The sequence below is a fragment of the Columba livia genome, chromosome W (genome assembly GCF_036013475.1).
Source record: "Columba livia isolate bColLiv1 breed racing homer chromosome W, bColLiv1.pat.W.v2, whole genome shotgun sequence".
NCBI classification, from domain to species: domain Eukaryota; kingdom Metazoa; phylum Chordata; class Aves; order Columbiformes; family Columbidae; genus Columba; species Columba livia.
Genome location: NC_088641.1, coordinates 15,547,280 through 15,570,751, shown reverse-complemented (window position 1 = coordinate 15,570,751; position 23,472 = coordinate 15,547,280). Strand labels below are relative to the sequence as shown.

General features: G+C 44.3%; 1 long non-coding RNA gene across 1 annotated transcript; it reads left to right on the top strand.

The window, feature by feature from the left end:
* Positions 1–2,166: 2,166 nt before the first annotated feature.
* Positions 2,167–23,178, top strand: LOC135577150 (uncharacterized). The gene is made up of 2 exons (XR_010468734.1): positions 2,167–3,110; positions 4,704–23,178. It is a non-coding gene; the product is annotated as an uncharacterized LOC135577150 (long non-coding RNA).
* The last annotated feature ends 294 nt before the right edge of the window (positions 23,179–23,472 follow it).

Genomic DNA, 23,472 nt, shown 5'->3' with positions numbered 1-23,472 from the left:
GTATTCCAAGGGCTATGTGAGACCTCTATGTGTCCCGCAGCTAGCTGTTCCATCACAAGAGATTGCAGGGCTGTAAGTTTTTCCTGAGCAAGGGGCCACTGATTGACCCATACTGGTCTTTCAGTTAACCATCTTAGTGCTAAAGTGGGCCGAGAAACACCCTGCATCACAGTGACCCCTGCTAAAAATCCGTAGTTATCCGTACTCCCCACTGCCCTAGGCAATCCCTCCCCCATAAATTCAGCGGGGCTGGGGCCACATAAGGTCTCACTGTAGCCCTTTGGTTTTCAGGATTAGCAATCACTATTGGTTTAGCTGACATCAAACTGTTTGCGACTCCACCCAGTCCCATCACACCCACAGTATTTGAAACCAAAGGCCAAGAAGGAGGCCAGTCCTGTTGTGAAATTATAGTGACATCTGCTCCTGTATCAAGCAGTCCAGTAAGGGTCACCTGGCTGGGAACAAAAGCATTCATTATGAGTGTACAAACCATTTGTGGCCTTTTCTCTGACGCTGTTTGAGACCAAAAAATAAGTGGCTTTCCAGTTGAACCAGGTCCATTGTCCCCACGAAGAACTTGCTCAGTCCTAGGAACAGAACTCAAAAAGGGCACAAGTTGAGCTAAAAGTGTTCCTTTTTGTATTGTCACAGGTGGTGTCGCTGTGGAAACCAAGGCACAAATTTGTCCTGTATAGTCCGCATCAATAACCCCCACGTGTACCATTAATCCTTGCAGGGTACTACTTGATCGTCCTATTAACAAAGCACTCAGTCCCCTGCCAATTGGCCCCCAAGCATCCAGGGGCACTTTATGCACCTCTTGAGTTGTTATAGTTACTGTGTGGGCGGTGGATACATCCATCCCGGCTGCTCCGCTGGTTTTTCCTGATAGTGTGTCGCAGAAGACTGCATGTGCACTGACCCCAGAAACGGATTGCCAGGGTTGCAAAGTGTTGTTGAAGGAGGCATTTGTGTCTGCACGCGCCCCTTCATGCTCTTCTTGTCGTTTCCCTGTGGCAGTAGCTGTCCGTTAGAATGATACCTAGAATGGCACTGCTTAGAAAAATGTCCCTTTTTTCCACATTTGAAGCAAGTTACTGAGGCTGTATCATAGACAGGTGTGTGTACAGCTTTTGAAGCCTGTTTGTTTTTACGTGGACTGATGAGTCTTACATGACCATTCCGACCGCGTTCATAGCACTTTTGATATTGTGTTTTAGCTGCTGCCATAGCAGCAGCAAGTGCAGTCATTTTATGTTCCACTGAACCGACCTTGGCACAAGCAGTAATCATTGCTTCTAAAGTTGGATCCCCTGGCAAAGTTTCAATCACTTTTTGGCAATCTGTATTAGCATTATCACGAGCTAGCTGTTTTACCAACAGTCCCCGGACATTCGCATCGAACACCTGACGTTCGACAGACGCTAGTAATTTTTCAACGAAGGAAAGAAACGGCTCTTTAGGACCCTGCTTGATAGCAGTATATCTCTGTTTTGGTTCTGCCAGCTCTGCTGTTCTAATTATAGCCTGGATCCCTATGGCCTTCACTTGCTCAAGCACTAGAGGAGGCCATTGCGCTTGAAGTTGCGGATCAATAAACCGCCCCGAGCCCATCAATACATCCACACCAGTAGAAGAACGGGGATCAGTTTCTGGGAAGCGTACGTTTACCACTGCTTGTGCCTCAGCCCTTTGCTGCCAAATACTTCGAAACACTGAGAGCTGTACAGGTTGAAAAATAACCTGAGCTAACTGAGAAACATCGTAGGGAGTCATAGCTTCCATAGATAACAAACGTAACAGCTGCATAACCGCAGGGGAGTTAGGCCCGTACTGAGCAGTGGCTTTTTGCAAATCTCGAATTACTTTCCAGGAATAAGAAACGTGCTCATGGGGCTCCCCCCCTGCAGGGTTATGGTATATGACGGGAAACGCCATAGAGTCAACAGGTTCAACGGGTGGCGCCTCAATAACAGGGGTAGGAACCGATATAGTTTCAGATAAGTCCCAGTCCCCCACCTCCATAGCTTTTTCCGTCACCCTTTTCCAGAAACGCACAGGGTCCCGTGGTCTAACTGTAATCGAAGCTGGGGGTAAATCCCAACTTTTTGGTAAGTTCTGCTTACGCTCTGAAACTACCCCCACCCTCAGGAATTTGCTCTGCAGCAGCGTGGGAGGGGGGCGGGGGCAGGCTGGGGGGACCCAAATCTATAGGAATTACGTTATTTGGCTCGGTCTGGCTCACCACGGGGGGGTCCTCCCCACCTAAATCTTCAGGCAAGGGGGGATAGGAAAAAAAATGTCCATTTTTTTCTTCCGTGACTGATAGCGGCGGGGCAGAGGGTTGAACTGTGATTAATGGCGGTGACGCAGACGGCGGAACCGCGGTTGATGATGGTAGAGCAGAGGTTTGAGCCGTGATTGATGACGGCGGAGCAGTCGGTTGAACGCACTGCTCTGACCGGTGCTCCGGGGGCCCCTCCCGAGATCGTATATAACCCAACGCTGTTTTTTCATGGGAGTCTTTCATAGCTTTTATCTGATCTCGGGGCCACACATACGTACGCTCCTCCTCTATTCCTTTTAACTTTCCAAGAAAGTGTCGCGGATCCTTATCCGTGTCAGATAATATGGACTTGGGCGGTTTTGACGAATCTTTAGTAACAGGGGGGGTCGGAGTAGTACTTAATCTTGCCTTTTCCTCCGAATCTGGCCCAGGAGGGCCAGGAAGACCATCCCCCTCCGCCACCTCTGCCTTATCCTGTTGCTGTTTTAACTCTTTCAGAGTATCTAATAACAAGCGCCAGGTTGTTAACAGTTCAGTTGCTTCCTTGGACCCTTGGGTAGCACTGTCAAACAGTTTATCTCCCAAGTCCATCCATTGTGACACACTAAATGCTGTCACAGGATTAACCTCTAAACCTTGTGCTTTGCCCCATAGTAACATTTTTCTTAAAGTCAGTTCCGGAAGGCTAACACCCCGCTTCTTCAGAAGCAGCTTCCATGTGGATAATATGTGGAGACGGAGCCCGGTACAGCTGATAAGAGCAGCCGAGGAGAGCTGCCGAAGATCCGGATCGTTGAAAAGACACCTCGCTAAGGAGTAGGTGAGCTACCGGGAACATGGGGGGAAACTTATCTAAAGAAGAGGGTACTATATTATCCACATGCTACCCAAGGGTCCAAGGAAGCAACTGAACTGTTAATGACGTGGTGCTTGTTATTAGATACTCTGAAAGAGTTAAAACAGCAACAGGCAGAGGCGGCGGAGGGGGATGGTCTTCCTGGCTCTCCTGGGCCAGATTCGGAGAAAAAAAGCAAGATTAAGTACTACTCCGACCTCCCCTGTTACTAAAGATTCGTCAAAACCGCCCAAGTCCATATTATCTGACACGGATAAGGATCCGCGGCACTTTCTTGGAAAGTTAAAAGGAATAAAGGAGGAGCGTACGTATGTGTGGCCCCGAGATCAGAAATAAATTATGAAAGAGTCGTATACATATGTGTGGCCCCGAGATCAGTTAAATCTATGAAAGACTCCCATGAAAAAACAGTGTTATAGTCTCGGGAGGGGCCCTCAGAGCACCAGTCGGAGCAGTGCGTTCGGCCGACCACTACGCTGTCATTAATCACGGCTCAAACCTCTCCTCTACCATCATCAACTGCGGTTCCGCCGTCTGCGTCACCGCCATTGATCACAGTTCAACCCTCTGCCGCACCGCTATCAGTCGCGGAAGAAAAAAAATGAACATTTTTTTTTTCCTATCCCCCCTTGCCTGGAGATTTAGGTGGGGAGGACCCCCCCATGGTGAGCCAGACCGAGCCAAATAACGTAATTCCTATGGATTTGGGTCCCCCCAACCTGCCCCCACCTCCCTCCCACACTGCTGAAAAGCGAATTCCTGAGGGTGGGGGTAGAGTTTCAGAGCGTAAACCGAACTTACCAAAAAGCTGGGATTTACCCCCAGTTTCGATTACAGTTAAACCACGGGACCCTGTGCGTTTCTGGAAGAGACACTAATTGAGACACCACAACTACAGGCACGATAACTTTCTGAAATCCTGAGGCAGTCAACAGACCTCGCATATCAAGCTATGATAAAGGTGCCTGAAACCAACAATACAGCCAAATCATTTGCAACTATTAATCAGGGTCCCAATAAGAATTACATGCAATTTATTGACCACTTTCAAGAGGCCATCAATAAGCAGGTTGAAAACTTAGAAGCTAAGGAAGCACTGGTCTTGAAAGTAGCAGTAGAGAATGCTAATGTTTGCTATCAACATGTTATCTGCAAGTTTTACAGTACATATTATGTGTTTCTGTGTATTGCCTCTCTGAAAATCAAGCAGCTTGTTAGGAATGTGAGTTAATTGCTTTACAGTGCGCCGTAAAAATCTCTCCCCATTTTTCCCAGTCGTGCTGCAAGCAGCCTGTGTTTTCTACCCCTCCCTCCCCCTTCTCAAGGTTTTTACTTGCAAGATGGGGTCAGGAATAATTGTTTTCAGTTGTGTTCCTGAAAAATCAGTATTGGGAGGTGTTTTAAAACTTAGGAAAGCGCTCAGAATTATGAGGAAGGAAGATCTTGTTAAATATTGAAATCAGTGTTCGCTGCTGTTTACGTTAAATGATTGGGAAAAGTGTCCGGAGAATAGAATCTTGAAGTATAACACCTTGTTGCAATTTATGTTGTTTTTAGGGCGAGAAGAGCAGGACAAAATAAATCCCTACAAGAGATCATTAGATCATTACAGACAGTTTTACAGCTGGAACGGTTTGAACGTCAACAAGCTGAGACAGAGTTAACTGATACCACACAGGTCACAGTAAACTTGCTGAAGTCTGCAAGCTGCTTTCCTCATTAACCTGTTTTCTTTGTGGGTATCGGTTTAAGCATGTTGCAATTTTGGTAGGTCTTTGTTATATGGTACGATAAGTTCACAGTCTGTTAAATTATGAGAATCCGTTGACTCAAAAAGTGCGTTTTGTGATAATACAGAAGATCATAAGTAATTTAGTTCTTTACTGCGTGAATGTGATGGTAAAATTTTGTGTGTAGTAGCTGTTATTTTTTTTTTCTTTTCTCTAGCATGCTACCTTTATTCCAGCATTCAGACTTGCGCAACTCTGTGACAGGCTGTGTCTCATCTCGGTGTGGTGGATTTGGCTTTTCCATATGCACACCATGTAAAGAATCCTGGTTTTGGAATAACAGCTGTAGCGCACCAGATGAGACACTAAAAAAAAAACAAAAACAAAACAAAACAAAACAAAAAAAAGGCCTTGCCCAGTCCAGCTCGCTGTGGTGGCCGATGGGGCTCCAGCGCGCACTGACCTATTTTGTCAGGGAGACCCAGAGGTACCTCCACCTGGCTGAGCAGTAAACGGTTCAAAGGTGCAATACAAAAATTGAGATATTGTCTTAAATTGGTGTAACTGTGATCCATCTGCTTATTTGAACTTGGTATATGGTTTTCACATCTGAGCTCAGTATTTTAGTTTGCATATTCATATTTGGTACCAAAAGAATCTTGTTTGGGGAGATAATTACAAAATGGGAACCGGTTCCACTGCTAAAATTTCACCTTGCCTCCCCTTAGGATGCATCCTTACACATTAGAGTAATTGCTTATATTGTTAGAAAAGCATTTAAATTGTTAAAATGCTATGACAGCTGTGAATTTGGAAGAGGTTGTATTTAAAAATTGCTAGAATATTAACTGATTTGGATCTAGGAAAATAGACTAATGGATTTATATACTGTTTTTTGACATCTCTAAATTGTAAAAGGTAAATGGAGCTAAGGAATGTAACTATTTCTGAGCTACTTGAAATTGCATATAAAGTGTATTATGGCTGGAATGAAACGGGAAAACTAAAGAGCAAAATATCCCAGGCCTCTGTGTAGGTTGTAACTGAGAAGTTTCCCAGAGCCTCCTACTTCATACCAGCCAGTATGCCAGCTGCGTGACCTTGGTTATATCTAAAACTGCAGCAGGAAGAGAAAGAAAAAACAACTGGAATAAACTGGCTGCCTGCCTTTAAAGCAGTGAAAGGGGGGTTCTCTCTTCCCCCCCCACTGCAGCGATGTAATACTGAATGGAGCAGTCCGAGGGTGAAGTTTAAAGGCATCCTTAGCAGACCCATAGTTCTAATGAAACTGGAAAATTAAACCAAAAATTTAATAGACTTATTCTGTGGTAATTAGTTGTAAGTGACTTCTTAGTAAATTCACCATGCTAGTTTTTGAGGTCATGAGAGAGAACGAAAGAAAAGCCGTTTTTTGAGACCAATGGAATGCCAAATTTGGAACAAAGTTTAAATACATGAATTCTTATAGTTGTTAGAAACGCCTATACCTCTCCTAGGTTAAGATTTGTTAAGTAAATTGTAAGCTCAAATAACATTTTCTGAGAATTCTGTTTAGTTGCATGTCCTACAAGAAGCTGCTTGGATGGCGCAGATCTGCTTGCTGCAAGTGAGAAATCTCCAAGGAAATTTCAAATGCTGTATTTCCACTAGTATTAACAGCCAATGTTTCGATAAAGCAAATACTACACTGATTGATCTGAAACAGGACTTCGATCTGGTAAGGGAAAACAATATCCAATAAATATGACAGCCAAAATGGAGTTGGAAACTTTGAGGAATAAATTTATGATAACCTTCCAGGTTGACTGCATTCGATTGGACTTGCAGATTTGTCTATGAAACAACCTGTGGCTATTGTGGGACAGTATGATGAGAATGCTAACAGACTGATATACCAATTGTTACTCTGATCAAGAAATGCAGGGAATGAATTTAAGTCTCATTAGGCCATGATCATTTTGTCATATATGTACCATTTGTGAAATTTAATTTTGATTTTTTTATTTGCAATCTATGTCCTTGTAAATTGCACTAGCTGATTGTCTGAACAGCACAGCTTTTGGCATGCCTAAATGTAAAATCTAAATTGCTGCAGAACCTGCAAGTCTTTAACATCAGGTCACCGACCATACTTGTATCTGGTCTGATCCTACATACTTGCACAGTATTTGTTGATATTTCTGGGAAGTCTCATGAAGCTGTAGTGGTCTGACGTGAAGATAACAATTGGCATCATTCTGTAAACATTACTGAAGGTTCAACCCAATTAGCAGAACTTGGCACAGCTTTACGTTACTTAGAGCTTTTTAAGGAGGAACCTCTAAATTTGATTTGTGATTTTGAGTACGTAGTCAAGATCCAATGCACGTATCTGAACTACTTTTGGTTTTTGTTTTTTTTTTTTAAACAAAAAGGGGGGAGAAGTAGGGAAAACACCACAAAACCAATTGTCAAAAGCATAGTATGTGATGAATCACTTATATCTAAGTGGTGCAACCCAAATTTGCCCTGTGATGAAACACTTTGCAAGTATGACCCAAAAACATGCTAAATCAGAAAGAACCTACGTTAGTTATGGTCAAATCACTAGTTAATGGTCAATGGAAAAGGCCACATCAATTGATAACCTGGGAAAAGGTTATACTTGTGTCATTACAGGCCAAGGATCAAAGTGGATTCCCACAAAATGGGTCAAGCCATGGCTGAATAAAGACAATAAAGATTTAACGGATGCAGATGGACAGGAGGGAGATAAGTTGTGAGGACTGTTTCAGATGTAAACCGTTGATCCTAATTCAGTGTTATAGATGCTCACAGACCTGGTGGTCTAGAAGCCTATTAGTAAGCAGGTGGTGTACCTTCTGTGGAGAATGGCAATTTGAACAATCAGCAGGAGAGCCAAAAGGGCGATATTACACTTAGACAGTCAATGCAAAGATGAGGTAAAATTATGAGACATTCCTACCGTAGTACCTACTGCACTCCTTCTCCCTAATCTAGCAGCTGGTAAAGCTTTAGGAGACATATCAAAGTTAAGCTATTTGTCTTCTGACCAGGCTAATCTAACTTCTGAGATACTAACTCAATTAATAGTAGATGTTGATGGTATTAGGCATGTTACACTTCAAAATCGTGTTGCTATAGATTTTTGTTGTTATTGTAAGGACATGGTTGTGATGAATTTAAGAGCAAGATGTTGTATTAACTTGTTTAATCATTCTGGATCTATTCATAGTACTTTAGACAAACTAAAATAGCACGTTAATAAGACTGTCATAGTAGAATTAAGGTTTGACAAATGGTTTAAAAGCTTGGAAATATGTGGGTAGGTGTTTCATCTTATGAAGTAAGGCTTAGCTACATCATATGTAACTGTAATCATTGTTGTTAATCATATGTTGTATGCTGCAGTGTATTTCAAAGATGATTCAGCATGCTGTAAACAAGGCCTGGCTGGTTCAAAAACAAAAAGGGAGAATTGTGGGAGATTTGAGGGATTTTCTTGAGGTTGTTGTGTGGATGGGTTCTATTAGATGGAGATTTAGTTCTGAACTAGCCAGGCTCAAATGAATTTCAAAGCCAGCTCGAAAGCTGAAAGCAGGACCTGCTGTGGGAGTGAGGCAGTTCTTCAATAACAGGGCCTCAACAAGATGTAAATCAACAGACCTATTAGCAATGAGATTCGGGTGCATGGACAGCTCGTGAACATAGACAATATCCAATCCACTAATGCATGCTTGGAGCGTGGACGTGTGATCAGGAAATAACTGCATATATAAGGAGGCTTGTTTATGTAATAAATGGCTTTGCTTGAATTCATATTGGATTGTATGGAGTCCATGAGTTTTTGCCCTCGCACGGCTGCTCCATCCCAGATAACTGCACAACCTTTGCCTACACAATCTATGCATATCAACCTATTAACAACCACACTTAGTGCTATTCCACCAGCCACGACTCAACACCTCCAGGCAGAGCAGTTCCAAGCCAAACGGGCACGTGCACACAGTCCCTTAAAATGGATGGCTAGAGAGCAGAGCTGCCAACGCAGCCCAGAACGACACCATAAAACACAGTCAACTGGAAAAGTCTGAGGCGCAAGACCCATCCACGCTTTCGGCTCATTACGCAAGGAAACCAGCACCCAATTGGCCATAGGCCAATCGGGACTGGCATTGCGGACCCCAGGAAGACAACTGAGAAGACTGCCCTGCCCCTTGAGCACAATGAGATGCCAGGATCGTCTAACAGGTGCAAGGCAGGCTTCCCAAACTACTCAACAATGCAGACACACAGGCCGGAGCTGCCCTGCCCAGCACAACCTGGCATCATGCTGAAATGTTCCCTGGCCCGTTTACCTGCCTAAAGGGGACTGTTCCAGGATGGCTCTCTCCCCATATCAACTTTTGTTGGAGCGATAAAGGACTCAGCAAACAATTCGATTCAATGTGAATTACGCTAAAGCCATTTATTACAGAAACAAGTCTCCTTATATACGCAACTATATTCTAATCACACGTCCACGCTCCAAGCATGGATTCGCTAAATGAGTATCATGGGCTGTCCATGCACTGGAGTCTCACTGATGATACATCCGATGATTCACGCCATGCCAGGACCCCGGTGATTGTGGAACGCCCCTCTTTCTCACAGCAGATTCTGCTCTCAGCTTCTCTAAGAGGCCTTGAGATTCCTTTGAGCCTGATTAATTCAGCAACAAATCTTTATCTATCAAAACCCCTCCACAAACTTTCAATACATTCATCAGTGATTTGGATGAGGGAATAGAGTGTACTATCAGCAGGTTTGCTGATGACACAAAGCTGGGAGGAGTGGCTGATATGCCAGAAGGCTGTGCTGCCATCCAGCAAGACCTGGACAGGCTGGAGAGTTGAGCAGGGAAAAATTTAATGAAATATAACAAGGGCAAGTGTAGAGTCTTGCATCTGGGCAGGAACAACCCCAGGTTCCAGTATAAGTTGGGGAATGACCTATTAGAGAGCAGTATAGGGAAAAGGGACCTGGAGGCCCTGGTGGACAGCAGGATGACCATGAGCCAGCACTGTGCCCTTGTGGCCAGGAAGGCCAATGGCATCCTGGGGTGTATTAGAAGGGGTGTGGTTAGCAGGTCAAGAGAGATTCTCCTTCCCCTCTACTCTGCCCTGGTGAGACCACATCTGGAATATTGTATCCAGTTCTGGGCCCCTCAGTTCAAGAAGGACAGGGAACTGCTGGAGAGAGTCCAGCACAGGGCAACAAAGATGATCAAGGGAGTGGAGCATCTCCCTTATGAGGAAAGGCTGAGGGAGCTGGGTCTCTTTAGCTTGGAGAAGAGGAGACTGAGGGGTGACCTCATTAATGTTTACAGATATATGAAGGGTGAGTGTCACGAGGATGGAGCCAGGCTCTTCTCGGTGACAACCAACAGTAGGACAAGGGGTAATGGGTACAAACTGGAACACAAAAGGTTCCACTTAAATTTGAGAAGAAACTTCCTCTCAGTGAGGGTGACAGAACACTGGAACAGGCTGCCCAGGGAGGTTGTGGAGTCTCCTACACTGGAGGCATTCAAAACCTGCCTGGACGCCTTCCTGTGTAACCTCATCTAGGTGTTCCTGCTCAGGCAGGGTGATTGTACTAGATGATCTTTCGAGGTCTCTTCCAATTCCTAACATTCTGTGATTCATTATACCTGAGATTCCTGCTTTGTTGTGAGAAAGAGCAGAGCATACCAGGAGGCTGCGTCTGCTCTGAACCTTGAGATATAGGTGAATGTAGCAGGCCCAGTGATCATCTACCACGGCCGAATTCTGCAGTGCCTGCATCTCCACTTGTGTCACCTCTGCCGGGGAGCTTAGTTGCTGTTGTGGAGATCCCCCGGTAGCGAGGTAACTAAATAAATTTGCTCTTTGCAATTGCATATATGGCCTTTGGCTCTTCTTGCGACCTGCCTGCGCCTGTGCTCAGAACCTTGTTGAACCTCATGACGTTTGCACAGGCTCCACCTCTCAAGCCTGTCGAGGTCCCTCTGGATGGCATTCCTTCCCTTCAGTGTGTCGACCACACCACATATCTTGGTGTCGTCAGCAACCTTGCTAAGGGTGCACTCAATCCCACTGTCCATGTCACCAACAAAGATGTTAGACAGCACCGGTCCCATTGCTGACCCCTGAGGAACACCACTCATTACTGGTCTCCACTTGGACGTCGAGCCGTTGACCGCAACTTGGAGTGTGACCATCCAGCCAATTCCTTATCCACTGAGTGTTCCATCTATCAAATCCACAACTCTCCAGTTTAGAGACAATGATGTCATGTGGGACAGTATCCAGGTAGAAGTCCAGGTAGAAGATGTCAGTTGCTCTTCCCTTATCCACCAACGCTGTAACCCTGTCATAGAAGGCCACCAAATTTGTCGAGCACGATTTGCCCTTAGTGAAGCCATATTGGCTGTCACCAATCACCTCCTTATTTGACATGTGCCTTAGCATAGTTTCCAGGAGGATGTGCTTCATGATCTTTCTGGGCATAGCAGTGAGATTGACTGGTCTGTAGTTCTCTGGGTCTTCCTTTTTTCCCTTTTTAAAAATGGGGGTTATGTTTCCCCTTTTCCAGTCAGTGGGAACTTCACCGGACTGTCATGAATTCTCAGATATGATGGATAGTGGCTTAGCAACTTCATCTACCAGTTCCCTCAGGACCCATGGATGCATCTCATCAGGTCCCATGGACTTGTGCACCTTCAGGTTCCTTAGATGGTCTCGAACCTGATCTTTTCCTACAATGGGTGATTCTTCGTTCTCCCAGTCCCTGCCTTTGACTTCTGCAACTTGGGCGGTGTGGCCAGAGCACCTCCTGGTGAAGACTGAGGCAAAAAAGTCATTGAGTACATCAGCCTTCTCCATATCCTGGGTAACCAGATCTCCCATTGTCTTCTGGAGAGGGCCCAGATTTTTCTCTCATCTTCCTTTTATCACTGACAGACCTATAGAAGCTTTTCTTGTTGCCCTTGATTGACCCTGGCCGGATTTAATTCTATCAGGGCTTTAGCTATCCTAACCCGATCCCTGGCTGCTCAGACAATTTCTTTGTATTCCTCTCAGGCTACCTGTCCTTTCACCCACCCTCTGTAGGCTTCCTTTTTGTGTTTGAGTTTGTCCGGGAGCTCCTTGTTAATCTGTGCAGGCCTCCTGGTGTTTCTGCCATGGAGCAAATCATACTGAGTGCCACCACGTGGCACAGACAAGACAACAAAGTGATCACGCCCAGTCAGCATGGGTTTATGAAAGGCAGGTCCTGCTTGACCAACCTCATCAGCTTCTATGACAAGGTGACCCGCTTAGTGGGTGAAGGAAAGGCTGTGGATGTTGTGTACTTAGAATTCAGTAAAGCCTTTGACACCGTATCCCACAGCATTCTCCTGGAGAAGCTGGCAGCTCATGGCCTGGACGGGCATACTCTTTGCTGGGTAATGAACTGGCTGGATGGCCGAGCCCGAAGAACGGAGTCAGATCCAGTTGGTGGCTGGTCACGAGTGGTGTTCCCCGGGGCTCAGTATTGGGGCCAGTTCTGTTTAATCTCTTTATCAATGATCTGGATGAGGGGATTGAGTGGACCCTTAGTAAGTTTGCAGATGACACCAAATTGGGTGGGAGTGGTGATCTGCTGGAGGGTTAGAAGGCTATATAGAGGGATCTGGACAGGCTGGATCGTTGGGCTGAGGCCAATCGGATGCGGTTCAACAAGGCCAAGTGCTGGGTCCTGCACTTGGGTCACAACAACCCCAGGCAGCGCTACAGGCCTGGGGAAGAGTGGCTGGAAAGCTGCCTGGAAGAAAAGGATCTGGGGTTGTTGATTGACAGCCGGCTGAATATGAGCCAGCAGTGTGCCCAGGTAGCCAAAAAGGCCAGCAGCATCCTGGCTTGTATCATGAACAGTGTGGCCAGCAGGACTAGGGAAGCGATCGCGCCACTGTACTAGGCGTTGGTGTGGCCCCACCTTGAACACTGTGTTCAGTTTTGGGCCCCTCATCATAAGAAAGACATTGAGGTACTAGAGAGAGTGCAGAGGAGGGCGACGAAGTTGGTGAGGGGCCTGGAGCACAAGTCTTATGAGGAGAGGTTGAGGGAACTGGGGCTGTTTAGCCTGGAGAAAAGGAGGCTGAGGGGAGACCTTATCACTGTCTGCAACTATCTGAAAGGAGTTTGTAGCATGGAGGGTGTTGATCTCTTGTCCCAAGTAGCAAGTGATAGGACAAGAGGAAATGGCCTCAAGTTGCGCCAGGGAAGGTTCAGATTGGATATGTGTACACATACGCAGGCACGTCACAAGAAGAGCCAGAGGCCTCGAATGAATTGCAAAGAGAAAGTTTTATTTTAGTTACTTCTCTACTGGGGGATCTCCGAAGTTGCACCTAAGCTCCCAGGCAGAGGTGACACAAGCGGGGACACAGGCGCTGGTAAGTTCAGCCCTGCTGGAAGATCACTGGGCCTGCTGAGCTCACCTGTATCTCAAGGCTTCAGGCAGGCACAGCCTCCCATTCTTTCTCAAAACAAAGCAAGAATCTCAGACATAGTGATAAGGTGCCTAGAGTTTCTCACAGGCCTATGTTATCTAACACAGAGGTTCTACACATCAAGCACATAAGGTCAGTAAAACAATTAGTGTGATCTATGTGTTTTTTCTACTGACAGGTGCAAGTCACTTGAGCATATTTACATTTAACTAACCTCCTCGCCAATCCTGCGCTACATTCCCATACAGGATACTAGGAAAAAATTCTTCATGGAACGGGTTGTGAAGCAGTGGAACAGGCTGCCCGGGGAAGTGGTGGAGTCACCATCCATGGAGGTGTTTAAAAGGCATTTAGACGAGGTTCTTAGGGACATGGTTTAGTGTTAGAGCTAGGTTATGGTTGGACTCGATGATCCTGAGGGTCTCTTCCAACCAAAATGATTCTATGATAGGAAAAGGGGTAATGGCTTTAAACTGAAAGAGGGTAAATTTAAATTAGATATAAGGAAGAAATTATTCACCATGAGGGTGGTGAGGCACTGGAACAGGCTGCCTGTAGAAGTTGTGGATGCCCTGTCACTGGAAGTGTTCAAGGCCAGGTTGGATAGGACTTTGAGCAACCTGATCTAGTGGAAGGTGTCCCTGCCTGGAACTGGAAGATCTTTAAGGTCCCTTTTTCTGCTAGATCCCCAGTAGCAGAAAAAGCGTAAGGCTTTTCATCCATTTTGAGCTTTGTTTTCCTTATGACAGGGTCATAGACCAGGCCCATTGCTGGAGAGTCAATGGCTGAAGCTTTGTTTTGAGGGTTAATAAAATGGTTCATACATTCCATCAACATGGAGAGGGACAGATAATAGCCTTTCCCCGAAGTATACTACCATGTCTTACCCTGCAGCGCTCTTTCAAAGATGGTGTCTTCCCTGATGTTATTCCAGCTGTGCGGATACTGTATTTTCTGCCAGCCCCACCTCCCACTTCCTCAAGAACTCCAGGGACGTCACCAGCTGTACAGTAAAGTTCAAGCTGGTGTTTTGTGGGAAGATTCTGGCACTGGCATTGCTGAATAGTGTCATGTAGAAACTGCCATCCTTCTCCCCCCACCCCCCCTGATGTCCTGAACTTGGAAGGCTTCTATCCAGCTGCTAAATTTCTGGGGCTAGCAACCCCACATCAGCAGCAGCTGTTTCTTTCTGCCTTTCCCTTTTGCAGCAATTGTCTTCTCAATTTTGTAGATTCTGTCCTCATCGGGATTCGCAGATTCACTTTTGAAGTTCTTCAGGGTAAAATGTCCCCTCAGTTGCTTCACGACCATAGCCTATTAAGTGGTACACAGGTCTCTGTCCCCTTCTCACAATTTCAGCTGCTATGAAAATTCCATCTGTGAAAGTCTGCTCATAACTTTTCTCAAATTTCTCTTTTGTTCTAGACACCCTGATGTGGTCTCCCTTTTTGAGCAGAGGCGCGAGTTCTTTAATTTTAAACACAGCCACGTATAAGGTTTTCCAAACCCTTGCAGAGTTTAAAGGGTTCATGTCCACAGTCCTGGCTCTGACAGTTCTGTGGAAGCTATGGTTATAGCTCTTTATAGACTCCAACAACACACCAATGTAGTGAAAATTGTTGCATGCTGTAAAATATCTCCACACCTTGGTTTTGAGCATCCTGCTAAAACACTCTATGACAGAGGCCTTTACTTCATTATTAGCAACAAAACAGTGAACATAGCTTTAACAGCTTGTTTAAAGGCTGGTTTAAAAATTCTTTTCCCTTTTAACAGAAGTGGCTGCGACGATTAGAAACGACGCACACCAGGACACAGACAGAAATTCACGCAGAGGCAGAGATCTTGTTCAGGAAGGAGTGCAGAGCCTGGCCAAGCAGAGAGCTGACCTAGGCCTAGGCTACCTTCTTTATTCACCATTGACAATTTATAGGATTTACAGGACTAAGATGTTTACAAAAGGTGTTTTTCCACTAATTGTTATTAAAAACACACTAAACTCATGTGAAGTTTGTCTCACTTGTTTTTCCACTTATTCACAGACCAGGCCCAAGGACATTCACACATCCCATGCACTTGGGGGCGGTTATCGGGCCCAAGATACCATTCTCACAAGTCTGGGCTATAACTTTTTACAGTTATGAGAAACGTACTTCAAAGTAATCTGTCCAAGGCCCTTTATATGTTATTATGTTAGTATTATGTCTTCAACCGTCCAAATGGTCATGTTAGTATTGATCTTCCTTTATCATCCAGATGGCTGGAACCGCACATCTTGCTTTCCCACATTTTACTTTCCAACAAGTGGCAGCGTGGACATGCGTACATAGTTGTTTCTCTCATATTCTCACTCCTCTCTCTCACAGCTGCTGTGCAGCATTTTTTTTACCCTTTCTTAAATATGTTATCACAGAGGCGCTACCAATGTCGCTGATTGGCTCAGCTTTGGCCAGCGGCAGGTCCGTCTTGGAGCCGGCTGAAACTGGCTCTGTCTGCCTTCTCACAGAAGCCACCCCTGCAGCGCCCCCACCCCCTCACTACCAAAACCTTGCCACGTAAACCAAATACAACAAGATATAAGGAGAGTGGAGGGGAATATGGAGTGGCAGGTGTGTCTTCCTCTGTAGGGCTGGAAGGGGGTCAGGGTCTGGTCTGGGGCCAAAAACATCCCCATCCCAGTTATCGCAGAACCACAGAATGTTAGGGATTGGAAGGGACCTTGAAAGATGATCTAGTCCAATCTCCCCGCCGGAGCAGGAACACCTAGATGAGGTTACACAGGAAGGCGTCCAGGCGGGTTTTGAATGTCTCCAGAGGAGACTCCACAACCTCCCTGGGCAGCCTGTTCCAGTGCTCTGTCACCCTCACTGTGAAGAAGTTTGTGGGAAACTGCAGCAGGTCTGTGGAATCCTTGATAGAAAATATGGCAGTAGAGATCAGCCTTGAAGACATTAAGATTTACCCTTGAGAAGGATGGGAGTAAAGGAGTATCCAGAGGTATGGAGTTGTACCCGTGAGAGAGGAGAGATGTACCCGTGAGAGAGAAGGGGATAGAAGAATAACATGGATGATAGCAAAATTAACCAATGAGATGTTAGTGCTGTAACTTGTAACCAATAGTGAAAAGACACATGAACTGGTAGAATTGTATAAAAATGCACTTGTAGCAATAAATGGCACCTATTACCTGTCACTTTCATCTTGAAAGAACTTGGTCCATGTCGTTTGTCCGTCTCAACCGCGACATCTGGTGACCCCGACGTGATCCTGCCTGAAGAGGATCTCGCATGACAAGGTGACAGCGTGAAGCTGTGAACAGCCGAAGAAGAGCTGTGGAGACGGAGCCCGGTACAGCTGATAAGAGCAGCCGAGGAGAGCTGCCGAAGATCTGGATCGTTGAAAAGACACCTCGCTAAGGAGGAGGTGAGCTACCGGGAACATGGGGGGAAACTTATCTAAAGAAGAGGGTACTATATTATCCACATGGAAGCTGCTTCTGAAGAAGCGGGGTGTTAGCCTTCCGGAACTGACTTTAAGAAAAATGTTACTGTCGGGGATTGGCTCAAGGAGCACAGACATGAGTCCACCAAGCAACTGTACGAGCAGAGCCCATTTTAGTTGACATAAGTAGGCCTTAGTTAGCTTGTCTATTAGGCCGTGGGAAAGGGGGGAACGGAAAAGTACTAACTAAGGCAGGGTCAGGATATTTTTGAAGAGATAAGAGTCAGAAGAATGTGGGATGCGCATAGCTAGCTAAACCCAAGTAGGTGGAGTAAGTAAATGTGCTTAGCCTATTAGATAGAGACAAGTATGCATAATTATGGTATTTGGTATAAATGCACGCTATCTCGGGCAATAAAGTTGAAGTATGCTTTATCACTCATATTGAGTCGGCTGCATTTCTTCCTCCGTCTGCTCGGGTCTGGAACTCTGATGGGACTTTTCTCTGCAATTGGCGCCCGAACCGGGGATCCGAAGCGGCGGATAGAAGCAAAAGGCGCCGGGAGAGCAGCGACCGGCGGGCAAGAGCGACCGAACACTGTGCTGCGGTGTGTCGACTCCGAAGCCTGAACCGACTGAAGTTCGCCAGTGCTGGGCTACAGGAAACAAGGGCTGCAAGAGGTCTCTTAATTTACCAAGAGGTACCGTACTATAATGATGAATAACGGGGAAATAGATTAAAAATGATGAATAACGGAGAGATAGATAACAGAGAAACGGATTAAAAGTGATAGATAATAGAGAAACGGATTAAAAGTGATAGATAACAGAGAAACGGGTTAAAAGTGATAAATAACAGAGAAACGGATTAAAAGTGATGAATAACGGAGAAACGGGTTAAAATGATGAATAACAGAGAAATGGATTTAGAAGTAGCCCTAGATTTATTACAAAGCTTTTTAGAAAAGCGAGGTGTTGATCATAGTTACGTTAAACAGCTAGCTGGTCTAGTAACATTGGGAAAAACTAAAGGCTGTTTTCAGGATCCTGATTTATTGTTTGATGAAGGAGAGTGGAGGAAATTGGGGGATGTGTTGTGGGATATGGTCATAGACGAGGATAAAACAGCTAAGAAACTGATGAAACCGTGGAGGGAAGTAATTAATAATATTAAGCGTCATAAAATGGAAAAGAATTTAGCCGCGGTAGCTTCACAGAAACTCGGCAAAATGGAGCCTTCCGCTCCGCCGATGGAAACGGGCATATCTGCGTTATCAGCGAAGAACCTTAAAAGACTATTAACTTGGTGCAGAGGCAATAGGTATCCTGCTGACCTGTCAGGAGTTTTTCAAATAGAGACTTGGAAAAAGATGGGAACTGTGTTGTGGAAGGCAATTAGTCACCGCGAAAGATATATTCTCGGCCTTGTAACCATCTGGAAACTGATAAATACTACAGTGAAGCAATTAAAACCTGAAAAGACTGTTACGAGCATTAGTGACTCAAAACTTGAACTTTGGGACAGTATAGAGCAGAAATTATGGGATAAAGTCAGCAATGGACATACAGAAGCTAAATCATTAGTAACTACATGGAAGCTTGAACGGTCTGCTGCTGCCGGAATTTTTGCAGCGTTGCAGCCTGATAAGTATCCTGAAAGTTGCGGTGAAGTTCACCCGGTTTGTGTCTGCGATACCCTCCCTATTCCATCCCCTGCTGTGCTTTCAGCATCCCCGATGGTTCAGCAGTCTGGGGCAGGGGGAGGAACAATGCCAAACGGTTAGCCTCCTGTACCATCATCTAACCCTGGTGAGAACAGCAAGTCCAGAGGATTGGTGTCAGACAAGTTACTCAAAGAACCTGTGAAAGCTGAGAATGCTAAAGTCGTAAACAAGTGTACTATCAGTTCCTTTTACCAATTTTACCAATCTGCTTTTCCTGCATTTTAACCCTCTAACTTCCACGAGAGAACAGAAGAAGTCACTGAAAATAGAACTGGACAACAGAACTGTGTGACAGATTAGATCAGCTAATAGCAAGTGAATCTGACAGTCAGCAATGTGGTCATGATAATCGTGACGGGAAACGGGGTGCTTCTGGGGACTCGGGGTATAAAACTTAGAAGTTAAGGAAGTACTGGTGTTGAAATTGGCAGTAGAGAATGCTAATGTTTGCTATCAACATGTTATTTGCGAGTTTTACAGTGCATATTATGTGCTGCTGTTTATTGCCTCTCTGAAAGTCAAGCAGCTTGTCAGGAATGTGAGTTAATTGTTTCACTGGTTGTTGTTAGAATTGTTTCTTTGTGGTATAAGTGCACCGTAAAACTTTCTCTCCACTTTTCCCACTCACGCTGCAAGCAGCCCTGTGCTTTTCCGTGGGGTCAGAAATTACTGTTTTCAGTCGTGTTCATAAAAAATCGGTATTGGGAGGTGTTTCAAAACATAGGGAAGCACTTGGAAATATGAGGAAAGAAGATCTTGTAAAATATTGTAATTAATGGTGGCTGCTGTATAAGTTAAATGATTGGGAAAAGTGTCCGGGGAATAGAATCTTGAAGTATAACACCTTGTTGCAATTAATGTTGTTTTTAGGGCGAGAAGAGTAAGACAAAATAAATCCCTACAAGAGATCATTAAATCATTTCAGACAGCTGAGAGAGAGTTAACTGATAACACACAGGTCACAGTAAACTTGCCGAAGTCTGCACAATGTTTTCCTTATTAGCCTGTTTTCTTTGTGGGTATCTGTTTAAGCACGTTGCAATTTTGGTAGGTCTTTGTTATATGGTACAGTAGGTTCACAGAGATTCATGAAAATCGGTTGACTCAAAAGGTGCGTTTTGTGATAGTACAAAAGATCATGAGTAATTTAGTTCCTTACTGCGTGAACGTGATGTTAAAATTTTATGTGTAGTAGCTGTTATATTTTTTTTTCTAGCGTACTAGCTTTATTCCAATATCCAGACTTGCGCAACTCTGTGACAGGCTGTCTCTCATCTCGGTGCACTAAATTTGGCCTTTTTGTATGCACATCAAGTGAAGAATCATGGTTTTAGAATAACAGTTGTAGCGCACCAGATGAGACACTATAAAAAAAAAAAAAAAAAAAAAAAAGGCCTTGCCCAGTCCAGCTTGCTGCGGGGGGGGGCGGATGCCAAATGGGCCTCCAGCGCGCACTGACCCATTTTGTCAGGGAGACCCAGAGGTATCTCCACCTGGCTGAGCAGTAAGCGGTTCAAGGTGCAATGCAAAAAATTGAGATATTGTCTTAAATTGGTGTAAGTGTGATCCATCTGCTTATTTGAACTTGGTATATGGTTTTCATATCTGAGCTCAGTATTTTAGTTTGTATATTCATATTCGGTACCAAAAGAATCTTGTTTGGGGAGATAATTACAAAATGGGAACCAGTTCCACTGCTAAAATTCCACCTTGCTCCCCCTTAGGATGCATCCTTACACATTAAAGTAATCGCTTATATTGTTAGAAAAGCATTTAAATTGTTAAAATACTATGATAGATGTGAACTTGGGGTATTGTATGAAGTTATGAAGTTGTATTTAAAGGTTGCTGGAATGTGAACTGATTTGGATCTAGGAAAATAGAATAATGGATTTATGTTTATTATACTGGTTTATACTCTAAATTGTAAAAGGTAAATGAAGCTAAGGAATGTGACTATTGCTGAGCTACTTGAAATTGCATATAAAGTGTATTATGGCTGGAATGAAATGGGAAAACAAAAGAGCAAAATATCCCAGGCCTGTGTGCAGCTCATTGTAACTGAGAAGTTTCCCAGAGCCTCCTACTTCGTACCAGCCAGTATGCCAGCTGCGTGACCCTGGTTATATCTACACTGCACAGAAAGAAAAAACAACTGGAAAAACCTGGCTGCCCGCTTTTAAAGCAGTGAAAGGGGGGGTTCTCTCTCCCCCCACTGCAGCGATGTAATAGAATGGAGCCGTCCGAGGGTGAAGTTTAAAGGCATCCTGAGCAGACCCGTAGTTCTAATGAAACTGGACAATTAAACCAAAAATTTGTTGGTAGACTTATCCTATGGTAATTAATTGTACGAGACTTCTTAGTAAATTCACCATGCTAGTTTTTGAGGGCATGGGAGACAACGAAAGAAAGGCCATTTTTTGAGACAAATGGAATGCCAGATTTGGAACAAAGTTTTAATACATGAATTCTTGTATTTGCCCAAAAGTCCTATACCTCTCTTGGGTCAGGATTTGTTAAGTAAATTGTAAGCTCAAATAACGTTTTCTGAGAATTCTGTTTAGTTGCATATCCTACAAGAAGGTGCTTGGATGGTGCAGATCTGCTTGTGCAAGTGAGAAATCTTCAAGGAACTTAGCAGCCAATGTTTTTGATAAAGCAAATACTACACTGAGAAATCTGAAACAGGACTTCAATCCGGTAAGGGAAAACAATATCCAATAAATATGACAGCCGAAATGGAGTTAGAAACTTTGAGGGATGAATTTATGACAACTTTACAGGATGACTGCATTTGATTGGACTTACAGATTTGTCTATGAAACAACCTGTGGCTATTGTGGGACAGTATGATGAGAATGCTAACAGACTAATATACCAATTGTCACTCTGATCAAGAAAATGCAGGGAATGAATTTAAGGCCATGATCCTTTTGTCATATATGTACTATTTGCGAAATTTAAGGAGCCTCTGAATTTGATTTGCGATTTTGAGTACGTAGTCAAGATCCAACGCACGTATCTGATTCTGAACTGTGTTTTTGTTTTGTTTTGTTTGTTTTGTTTTGTTTTGTTTTTTAAACAAAAAGGGGAATTGTCAAAAGGATTGTATGTGATGAATCACTTGTATCTAAGTGGTACAGCCTAAATTTGCCCTGTGATGAAACACTTTGTAACTATGACCCAAAACCATGCTAAATCAGAAAGAACCTGCATTAGTTATGGTCAAATCACTAGTTAACGTTCAATGGAAAAGGCCACACCAATTGATAACCTGGGGGAGAGGTTATGCTTATGTTTTTACAGATCAAGAGCTGCAATGGTTGCCAGCACGAAACGTGAAACCTGTGTTATCTTCCTGACAATGATTGTTGCAGCTGCTGTGTTTTGGATGCCTGCACAGACAAAGACTAACATGTGGATTACTTTAGCCAACATGACTGACCATCTATATGCCTAACTACGATGTCTCTGGAAAAAACGTTCCACACATGCTTGGTTGGTGTCTTCCTTGATGACTACAGCAGCATCACACGACTGTTTCAAATAGTGGTTGATGCAGAGGCATTGCAACGAACTGTAATAATACTAACACGGCACTTTGGATTAATTGCCACCTGGAAGCAGACATCGAACCACAGGAACTGGAATTGATGGCATCTATGCCCATGGATGCTTGTATTCAGCCGGTTTGTGAAAAGTGTCAGAACAGTATACAAGAACATGAATGGACAAAACTACAAAATGTTAATGCTACTCTTGGTGACTACAGAAATGAAACTCGACGGTGTAATGCTTCACAGAAGAATGCAAGGGATGTCATTGACAGCAACCCTAAAACCTCCTGTATGGTGTATTCTTGATCTGTGAAGATAGAGCCTGACCAGGAATTCCTTCTAACGCTGTTGGAGGACTGTGTATTTTGGGACTACTAACTCTCTTAACGTCCAATGTATCTATGATAATAGATCACAAAAGAGCAAGACGAGAAAAACACTTTTATGGATTTACAGAATAAGTCGAGATCCATCCACGAGGAGATTAAACAACTTACGGACCATTCACAGAAGATCAGAGAGGATGTGGGCCTCTTTGGCTTAGACGGCCTCATGAACTGGTTTGGACTAGGAGGATGGGTAAAAGGGCTTTTGCAGAGTGCTCTGGCTCTCTTAATCATAGTAGTAGTTGCATTAATATGCTTGAGTTGTGCTATATCATGTATTAAGAAGATTTTAGAGCAGACACTTGGGCAGCCTCTGCTCATTAAAAAAAAGAAAAAGGGGGAGATGTCGGGGATTGGCTCAAGGAGCACAGACATGAGTCCACCGAGCAACTGTACGAGCAGAGCCCATTTTAGTTGACATAAGTAGGCCTTAGTTAGCTTGTCTATTAGGCCGTGGGAAAGGGGGGAACGGAAAAGTACTAACTAAGGCAGGGTCAGGATATTTTTGAAGAGATAAGAGTCAGAAGAATGTGGGATGCGCATAGCTAGCTAAACCCAAGTAGGTGGAGTAAGTAAATGTGCTTAGCCTATTAAATAGAGACAAGTATGCATAATTATGGTATTTGGTATAAATGCACGCTATCTCGGGCAATAAAGTTGAAGTATGCTTTATCACTCATATTGAGTCGGCTGCATTTCTTCCTCCGTCCGCTCGGGTCTGGAACTCTGATGGAATTTTTCTCTCGGCATGTTACTATGGGGCAAAGCACAAGGTTTAGAGGTTAATCCTGTGACAGCATTTAGTGTGTCACAATGGATGGACTTGGGAGATAAACTGTTTGACAGTGCTACCCAAGGGTCCAAGGAAGCAACTGAACTGTTAACAACCTGGCGCTTGTTATTAGATACTCTGAAAGAGTTAAAACAGCAACAGGATAAGGCAGAGGTGGCGGAGGGGGATGGTCTTCCTGGC